At 38.4% G+C, this 10,699-nt stretch overlaps 1 protein-coding gene and 1 long non-coding RNA gene across 9 annotated transcripts in view; one reads left to right on the plus strand and one right to left on the minus strand.

Moving 5' to 3' along the window:
• The window catches only part of LOC123969358, a 6,937-nt gene extending 4,520 nt beyond the window's left edge, over positions 1-2,417 (minus strand). The window contains exon 1 of the long non-coding RNA XR_006824719.1: positions 2,303-2,417. This is a non-coding gene — a long non-coding RNA (uncharacterized LOC123969358). The remainder of the gene's footprint in view (positions 1-2,302) is intronic.
• Positions 1-10,699, plus strand: part of tenm3 (teneurin transmembrane protein 3) — an 818,277-nt gene that overhangs the window by 177,030 nt on the left and 630,548 nt on the right. The gene's annotated exons all lie outside the window — the stretch shown is intronic.

Consider the following 10,699-nt stretch of genomic DNA (forward strand, 5'->3'; position numbering starts at 1 on the left):
GGGGAGAAGTTGTGTTAGTAACATGCAATAATGGGATGAGGTTGCATACAGAGAGAGAGAAAGTAGAGGAGAGAGGAGCTCAGTGCATCATGGGAAATCCCCCGGCAGTCTAGGCCTATAGCAGCATAACTAAGGGATGGTTCAGGACTCACCTGAGCCAGCCCTAACTATAAGCTTTATCAAAGAGGAAAGTCTTAAGCCTACTCTTAAATGTGGAGATGGTGTCTGCCTCCTGAACCCAAACTGGAACCTGGTTCCACAGGAGAGGAGCTTGATAGCTGAACGCTCTGGCTCCTAGTCTACTTTTGGAGACTCTAGGAACCACAAGTAACCCTGCATTCTGGGAGCGCAGTGCTCTGGTGGGGTAGTAAGGTACTATGAGCTCTTTAAGATAAGATGGTGCCTGACCATTAAGAGCTTTGTAGGTAAGAAGAATGATTTTAAATTCTATTCTGGATTTTACTGGAAACCAATGTAGAGAAGCTAAAACAGGAGAAATATGATCTCTGATTCTGTCCCTTATTTTTAATTGTTCTCTCACACCATTTTAATCTGACATTGTTCTTATATATGTTCTTCCTTTTAGTTTCTTTAAATAAGATTTTTACCTAGTTCTCAATATTTCTTTTATTGATGTATATTGGTTTAATAGTGTTGTGTATTTGGATACACAATGGTAAATATTGTTTGTTCATTTAAACTTTGGGTCAACTCCTGTTGTTTTTAAATGCGCTATAAAAATAAAGTTGACTTTACTTTTTCTCAGTAAAACTGTATAATGTAATGAATTAATGGTAACTTTATCCATTTTTTTTCAATTGCTAACATGCATTGGTCAAAACTGAAGTCACATTTTCAAAACTCACACAGTTAGTCATTATTCATTGCTTTCACACAAAATGCATTCAATGACTATTTTCTCCAAAATCCATGAACTTTTTTTCTCATTCCTTCTTCACCACCTGCAAAACTTATTTGCAGCACAGTTTTCAAATGCTAACACACTTTGTCCAAAAGATCAGTTTTAACAGTACAGAGTCATACATTGCAAGGGATTGGACAGGATTCAGTTATTTACAGTTACAGTCTATTGTCTGTACTGCTGACAGAGCATGCAGAAAAAAACTAGACATTTTATATAGCAGTATAATACATCATGATCAACATGACATAAGTAACTGATAATGTAGGAAACCGCAGACAATTTTACATAATGATTTGCATAAATGTGTCAAAGCATTTGCAATTTTGATCAATTTGACAAATTGCTTTTACATACTATATGATGTGCACACGTAACTAGATGATGTGGAGGTTGAACAAGTAGAATTTCACTTCTGATCTGAGAAATGTACCAAAGTGACTCAGAACTACTGCATTCTATATAAATACTGATATATATGAATAATCTGTCACATTTTGAAGATAAAGTTATGTTTGTATTTGTTATGAGTGAAAATGAGACTTGTTGCCAGTGTTTTGGTTGAACAAGTTTATTTTGAGACTTATATGAAGTGTTTTGGTGGTTTGAGTGACTTTTGGAGGTGAGATTAACTGTTTGGCCAAGATGCATGTTGGTAATGCAGACTGTGTGAAGTGTTTTGAAAAAGTGGCTTGAGTTTTGACCGTTGCATCTTAGCAATTGAAAAAAAACTGTAATGGTGATCTTGTAATGTAACAAGTTACTACATCCATATATCACGAATGAAAGAGCCATTATGCAGTTATTGTAGATAGCTGTGTCTGTTCCTTGAGACACACACACATTTGGTGTTTATTTGAAGGGATAGAAAGAGAGAAAGAAAGACAGAGAGAGATGCAGAAGACACTATTGAAGTGGTAAATTTGCCAGCTGTCCTCTGGCATGCTGCTGCTTTACTTGCTATTCTATTAAATCATACACAAGAAACCACTGTCCTGTGCAGAGCCACAAGCTGTGTGTATGTGTTTGAGTGTTTGCGTGCAGACAGAATGATGATCACTACTATGTGTGTGTGTCTGCGTGTGTGTATGCGTGTGTGTGTGTTAATTCTAAATAACACCTGAGTCTCTGCCACTCTAAGACGAGCCCTGAGCCCTGAGATGAAATGCAGCCTAGCATGTTGATATCCACGCACACAAACACACATCATCACACAGAGGTTCCTCCTTGTGTGCACACATGCATAATGGCACATTGACACACTCTCATACATATAACTAGAGAAACAAAAAGTCTCCACCAGACACACACACAAGCACAAAGGCAGGTAGCCTGCCTGCCATGCCAAGTAGAGGATTACAGTGCAACTCAGAGGCTTACCTGGAGAGAGTGTAATGTAAAAACAGACAATACACCATGATGGCTATCTGGATACACACTAGGAGGGACGGTCAACATTTCTTTGTCTGAGCAACATGGACACAACAGCTGCAAGGATGTGTTTCTAGATGGGTCATAATAAGTTCACTTTGTAAATCAGCAAATATTCAAATTTGTATTCATAACAGATACGGAAGCTTCTGTACTGGCCTGAAAACAGAGCATGATGGTTTTGCAGAGGAATGTGATATATTAAGATTATAGTCTGATGCCACCCAACTAGAAAGGATTCATTAAGACTTTTGATTTACACCGAGGACGAAACAATAACAGCTTTAGTGCAGAGAACAATAATTCAGGCATTTGCACAAAAGTACCATAACACTGACAACACAAAGGGAAACACCAATGAAAGTTCAGCCGTACACTAGGCCCATTATATATATTAACTATATAAGAAACTACAATAGTAACATATTGCGATTTTCATTTTGACCTGTATAGAATGCCACAACTACCCAAAAATATTCAATTCTATTTATATAGCTCTAATTCATTCAACAAAAGTTATCTCACTGCATTTTTCATATATCGCAGGTGTAGGCCACGCTCTTTGTGATAATATTTACAGAAACCCAACAAACTCTTGAGATTTCTTATGGTGGTGCTGGAGGCTAGGGCAATGCCATCCAGAATTACTATATTTTTAGATGATGCATCTGACAGGTGTTAAGGCCAAGTACAATAATGTTAGTCAAGGTCGTAGAATGTGGTAGGGACTGATATGTACCTAAAAGAGTACTAAAAGCACCCCTTACTTAGGGACACCTCTGCTCTGTTTGGGACTATCTCACTACTCCAGGATGCTTCCCACTGAAGCAGCTGTAAGATGCTCTTTTTCATAGGTGGCCAAGTAAGCATTTTTGTGTATTTGTGGTGAGATTTGCCTGATGCCTGATCAGAAGTGTTTTCTTTTAGTTTCAGTTTTACATCTGATGAAAAGCAGCACACGAGCAGCACATCCAGTGCAGTCCCAACCAGGGTCAGACTGGCTGAAGGGGATACTACCATTTTAGCAGAGCAATAATGCAGGCTAATGCACAGCAGAGAATATGGCAGGTAGATTCAAAATAAATACATTATGCCTTTATTGTCATTAAATTACGAATTTATTCTTGTAAACTGACAGCCTTTTTTCAAAGTATTTCAAAAAACGTAACGCGTAAAAATAATGTATTGCTTTTTGCTGTAACACAGTAATATCAGTTATATTACACCCTGGTGCCGAAACATTTCGGCACCAAAATTAGTTGACATAATAGACTACCAATAGACTGCATGACACACTATTGTATGTCAACTCTATCTCGTTGGCATGACATTTGTCTGGAAATCACCGCTCTGTGGTGATGCCCACAGATGTCCAACACAAGCCAATCTAGGACTTCATATGGCTATGGAGGGACCTTTCCTGATCAAATATGGCCCATATGGCATTTACGATTCATAGTTCTAGCGCCACCTATATGTAAAAGTGTTTTTACTAAATTGTAGTATTAAATGGATTTTTACTGTTAACTTCATGGCTGATCATCCTCAAACATGTAGTTATTGAAGGACCAAATTCCAAAAGTTGTGGCACAAGAGTGGCACAAGAAACAGAGAGGAGAAAGAGAGAGAAAATGAGACAAGAGTGAGATGAGAGAGAAAGGGGACAGAGAAAGGAACAGTAAGACTGAAAACATGGCCTCTTGGTGATTTCCTTTAGTTCTGGAAGCAACAAATGTATGTAACATGTACTTGTGTGTGTATGTGTGTGTGTGTTTATGACAGTACTGTGCCACCTACCGCTGTGATGCTGCCTTTTAAACAGACACCCTATCAATAAGTAATGACAATCCCAGCAAATAGTATAATGAACACACACACCAGATAGTTTCAAAAGCTGTCAGATGCATATTGTGGAGAGTGCTTGTTAAAACCAGGGAACTTGTAGCCCTCCTAGTTTGCTTGTTTGTGCAGATTTCTGTTATGACAATTTTTGTAACTGTAATAAGAGGTGACACTCTTTCAATACACACTCTCAGAGAGAGAGAGAGTGTGAGATTTTGCATTAGTTGAAATTCGCATTCATTCAGTTTGAGGGTTTGTTCTCCATAAGGTCTGAAGTGCTTTGTGGTATTCCGAAATGTACTGTTGAGATTATTTCTTTATTTTGAACAGTTTTGTCGGTCTTTAAATGCAATTTTTACATTGCTAAAAAACAAGTCCTGTGTAATTTAATAATTCTTCCATTTTTTTTCATAATATACAAAACAAGTGTTGTTGATTAACTGTTGTTGTTTTATTTAATCATCCAACCAGAAAGAATGTTGACATTGGGCTATTCTGCAAAGCATTACCACAATGACAATTAATAATAAGAAGAAGAAGAAGAAGAAGAAAAAGCGGAGTAGGGATTTCTGGCAGAACTTCACCTACTTCCAAGGTGCATGGAGAAGGGAAAAGGTCTGAGATGCATTTGACATTTTAGTTCCATAAACTATATGTGTTGCTGATGTGTTTACCTCAAGAAAAAAGTTCTGACAAACTGTTGTAGTCCAACTTTGAAGTGCTATTATATTTCTGTGTTGAGTTTGCATGTTCTCCCTTTGTCTGCGTGGGTTCCCTGAGTGTTTGTCTGTCTATGTGTGGCCCTGCGATTGACTGGCGACCTGTCCAGGGTGTACCCTGCCTTTGGGATTGGCTCCAGCAGATGTGTGCAGGATAAGCAGTTGGCGATGGATGGAACTTTTCAACTGCAGCTGTTTCTCCCAATTGCATATAATTCTAAAATGTCAGCTTACAGTCCAGCTGTGTGGAAAAATATTAACAAAACTAAAAATGTGTAAAGGAAAACTATGCAAGGCAGTTCAGTTCTGTTTTTAGTCAGACATACAGGCAGAGTAAAACATCCAAAAACAATGCTCTCATGCCTCAAACCACTGAAACCACGAGGGCGGAAAAGATGCTGATGACAGATTTTCCTTCCCTGCCACAGCTTAGTCAGCTCTGTCCCCTATTACTTGGATATATTAAAATTGATATTCTCTATTAAAAATATGAAATTATTGGAAAAATGTTATTATGAACAATCTACTAGTCTGTGTTTAAAATAAAACTAATGGTTAGAAATCCTGATTATTAAAAAGACATATTCACTTTTTGTGACTCAGTAAAGCAGCTTTACTAAAACCAAAATCAGTTTCATATATTACTTGTTTTCACATATTGGCACTTATGTTAAACTTATTTGACAAGAAATTATAGGAAAATATGTACAGTATTTGCTTTTAGTGAGCAGGAGGGTGAGTAATAGCATTGTTTATTTCCTGCTTGTTGTCCATAAAGATTTAGAAAGGACAAAAAGTGAAGATATTTAGCATCAACATGCTCAGCCAATGGCAATATTGGAAACAGCCTATCATCAGGGGCGTAGAATCGGCGCACTATTTCATTATTCATTCTATGAATCTTAACAGAAAAAACTAATAACGGCTTGTTTTTCGTACTTTGATTTTAGTCAACTATAGGAAATTGGAAAAACTTGATACCCTAACTTTGCAGAAAATACACTTGGGCGATGGCACTACCAACACATTCTCACTCCCAACTGACTCCTTGACGCACCCTACGTAACTTCAATAAAAACGCTCAATGTTTTTTGTTTTACAAGGGAAGTGAACAGTTGTCTCAAGTCCAGTTTTTGGCCCATCCGTCTACCCCAACCATCTCCTTACTTGGACGTTCCAGTTCAATATCATACACCTACCTTTAGCGTTCAGAAATGATGGTCGTTCACGTACACTATGCATGCACGTGCTGGTGTAAAAGTGAGCATCAGACTCATCGTTTTTAAAGTCCTCCATTTTCACCTGTCCACACAAAATGAGTTTCAAAACGAAAACGGGGTCAGCAGTGTTTTCAAACTTCTCCGTTTTAGGTCTTCGGATTCACAGTTTTCGTCTGGACGGGATGTGCAAACGCAGCGAAAGGTCTGTCTTTTAAAACTGAAAAAGGCTCATTGGACTGAACACATTTCCAAACTGCTAAAAAAAAATATTGATTAGTGCCACATGGTCTCAGCCCAGTGTTTTCAGTGGAGCGTTATTGTATTGACTAATTGTATATTTTCCTAATTGTATGACTAATTGGCACTAATTGTAGTCAAATGGAATGTGATTAATTTTACCTGCAATAGTTTTAATGCCATGTGGTGTAAATGCTCAACGCTTTGTGAAAACAGTTTTAAAGAATACATTTTCAGTTTTCAATTATTTTTTATCACTTTACTTTGGTGTGTTGTTGGTGTAGCAGACATTACACGCACACACACACACACACACGCACACACACACACACACACACACACACACATATGCTGAGTCTTGGTGCACTCCATACATTCTGTCTGTGTAGCAGTATGGTGCACCTGCTAAGGTCTTCCCTGGAGAACAGACTTTTGGTGTGAATAGCCAACCACCCCCCCGCACCCCCTACGCCCCCACCACCATCTGCTTTTCAGACTCCGTAATGAAACCACTTCACGCTGGACGATACCAACCACCCCTAAACAATCACACACAAACACATGCGCACACACATGCTGTGACTCAGAGACAAATCACCATTATAGTTTGGGACTGTACTCACAATGGCTCTTAAATCAATACCTTTAAAGTACATTAGAAGGTTATACTGTAAACATAATAACCGGAGTGTTGCCACATGAAAAACATGATTTAACTTGACTTCTCAGTGTGTTCCTACAGGTCTTAACACAACATTGGCGGAAATAGTGACTTCAAGGATAAAGCTATAATCTGTAGAAACAGTTTTGTGCGTGGGCTGTAAAATTGCACTGATGCGTGACTGTAGCTATGGCTTTCACTGTGGTATAAAGTAGAATGGAAAACAGATGGGTACAGTTATAATGACAGGCAGGTCATCATTGTCTTTAGGCTCTGATGTAGCAGCAATACAGGACAGATGAAGGATGATGGAGGACTATATTCAGCAGCAAGTGCTGATCTGGGAGACTACTAACATCTCCATAGCTGTTTATCTTTGTCGGTATCCTTGGCTAAACACCTGTCTATTCGGAGTCATTGGCATAAAAATGTTACAGAAGTCATGTTAATGTCAGGTTTGCCAAATTCAGACAGAGGAAACAGGGATTTGGACCCCGATGTAGACACTAAGACTGAGCAGATACAGTTAGTGGTTTTGTTTTAAACCAAGGGATAGTAACTCACAGAAACTAATGTGGTAGGCAGTCCAAGGAAGAAACAATTCCAACAACAGGTACTGACAGAAATCCAGAGTGCAAGAAATCTAAAAAGACTTAAAGACTTCAATCTCCGGCAACAAGCAGAGACACTTGACAACATAATGAGATGAATGATAAAGACCAGGGAGGAAACGGACTCATACGCACAAGCAGACTGGGTGATTACACGGGTGAGAAACATTAGCCAATCAGGACAGACAGGAAGCAAAGCAAGACAAGGTCACCAGAGGCAGACAACTTCAAAACAAAACAGGAAATACAAAAACCAAAACCCCATCACCGTGACAGAGCTGCGATCGCGAGTGGATGAAAGTGTTTATTTGATAAAAGGCCTGCTGTGCCTGTGAAGTAGGCTAGTTAGCAGTTAGCTAGCGTACTGGCTCAGTGTGTTCCCAGTTGCCATAACCGGCTAGCTCAGTATGTCTGCTTCAACACCTTGACTCTGTGCTAATTGGGACAAACCCCCCGTAGTGTAATCCTCAAGGGGAGCCATACTGGTGTGATTGTGTGTGTGTTTGGATGTGTGTGACTCATAGATGATGAGCTGCTTGGAATGAACAGAGAGATATGTTAGCATCCATCATCAAGCATCTAGTGTTTCCTCCTGTACTTTAGTCTTGTCTGATTTCTCTCCCGACACAACCAAAGGTTAACTGTTTGATTATTAGTCTTAATATCAGTATGTATGAAGCATGCTTGGCCAGTGAAACCAATGGTTGACCCATATAAAAGTCCATACTGTAGCCACTCTGAGTGTTGCCGAGGAAGGGTTCCTGCTGTTTTCAACCCCTATGCCAAGTAATGCTGTGTTTTTTTTTTTTTATGTGTGCGATGTGAGTGTGTGTTTGTGTGTGCAGCATCATTTATTAATGTTGTTGCATCCTTGAACCAATTTCTTCACAGAAGCAGACGTCATGCTGGGTATCGCACCGACACACCCTCCCGTGTCCTTGGCATGTGTCTCCTTCTTCCTCTCCTCTTTATAGCGTTCTTTAAACCTTTTTAAGGTTGTTTGTCAGTTACTATTAGACCCAGCACAGAAAAAAGTCCAAGTAGCAGTTTTTTTTCCATTAAGAGTGGACTCTTTAGTCTAATTCTGAAAGTTTTCTTAAGTTTAGAAATAATCTCTTGTCTCATAGTTTTTTCATAGGTTGTTGTAGTACACTGCAATGCTACGTTTATGTCTCGTTCTACAACACAGGGCTGCACAATAAAATGAAAGTTGTAGTCATAAATACAAATATTTAAAATTAAAATACAATTGAAATAAATACTATAGATACAGTTACAAGGTACAGCACACGTGTATGTGGTATGGTGATGTTCACGTATGGTGATGTTCCATGTCATTTAATTATGGTACAGGGCTGAGGATGAGTTGAGGAGTCTCACATCCTGAAAGAAGCTGCTCTGCAGTCTGGTGGTGCGGCAGCAGAGACTTCTGTATCTCTTGACTTGGTAAGAAACCTATAGTGGAAACGTTAGTGTATTTATAAAGTGACATTGTGGAATATGCCCCTCAATGATCTACCATTGTTATGAATTTAGAGTTATTATGTAATAGTGCTGACAGTATTTATATACACTGTAAAAACTGAGACTAGGGTTAATTAATATTTAGTAAATAAATATTAGTAACCTTTACATAATAAAAAATACTATGTTCAGTTTGGAATCATGTTGAGCTGAATTCAACAAATATTTATTATTTATTAATTACATTTTACTCAATTTAGTTTGAATAAAATCGGTTATGAATCTCTAAGTAGAATTTAATTATATTTTATCAGGAAAGTCAAAGATGCGGAAAATGTATTAATTTTACTCATTTGGAGGTCTTTGGTTTTAATCATCTTACACTTCCGCCCAAGCTGCTTTGCACCACATGGACATCGTCATCTGCCACATTTGTCAGGGACCACCATCTTCTCAAAGGTAAGACGTGTTTCATTAGGTTTAATTATTGTTAGTTAATGAAAATTGTATAACCAAGCTGCTGTAACAGGTTGCAGCTGAACATGCTTTACTGCAGGTTACTAAACATTCCAACTTTACTGTCTGTGTTAAGTCAAAATATACGTTAGTCATTCTAAGTCAGCCTGTGTTCGTTTCCATGTTAGAATTTCATGTATAACGTATATATAATGCCCAGCTAATCTACTTTTGCCAATTTTACTGGCCTTGGCTCGAGCTTCCACCCCTCCTCCGCCGTAACAAGCTAGATAGCCTTAGAGACTGCATTAATGCACAAATGTAGTAACTTACTTTCAGAGGTGAGTAACGTTAATTACAAATTAAATTTACTGCATTTAGTTTTGTCAGGTAAATTGTACTGAAGAAGCATTTTTTATCGAAGAAGTCGGATGTTTACTTGGCAGCTAATGTACAGCTCATAATCCACCGTATTAGCACTGCTGCTGGCTGGCTTTTCCCACACAGAGCTAACTTTACACATAATGACCGTAAACCCTATATAATATAATGCTGGACTCAAACTGTTATGGCAGTCCTTCATAATTAAGGGTTTAATTACTCGCTTGAATTCAACACTCAAACAAGGATTTTAAAAGTGTTGTAAGAACAATATGTAAACTTGATATTTGAGGCTTTAGAGCCGGTTTAATTTTTTGTCTTTCCCAGACTTCCAGGCTTCTGAACCTCTTCCACTCTGAGGGCAGAACCATGGGGTTGAGGCTGCAGGCTATCCTACTCAAGGTACCCTTCAATGACTATTATGTTTTCTAATGTCTTATTTTGTAATCAAATCTGCAACTCAGCTCTGTGTACTTGCTGCTTAAAAGAATAGGTCAACATTTTGGGTATTACGTTTATTTGCATTTTCAGAAGATTGTCTGGCACTGTCCAAAGGAACACAAAATGTGCCTACCAGCACATGTAAAGCTCACAGATTAACATGTTATGTCTTGTTTGTTTAATTCATACAAAAGACAGGGTGTAAAATGTTGTGAATTTATGGGGGTGTATGTGCTATCCACTATTTCTTAGCTGGGACCAACACATTCCTGGTAATGGCAGGAAGTGTTTCATTACAATGGTCCATGAGACAG

This window comes from Micropterus dolomieu, linkage group LG04 (assembly GCF_021292245.1).
Source record: "Micropterus dolomieu isolate WLL.071019.BEF.003 ecotype Adirondacks linkage group LG04, ASM2129224v1, whole genome shotgun sequence".
Taxonomy (NCBI): domain Eukaryota; kingdom Metazoa; phylum Chordata; class Actinopteri; order Centrarchiformes; family Centrarchidae; genus Micropterus; species Micropterus dolomieu.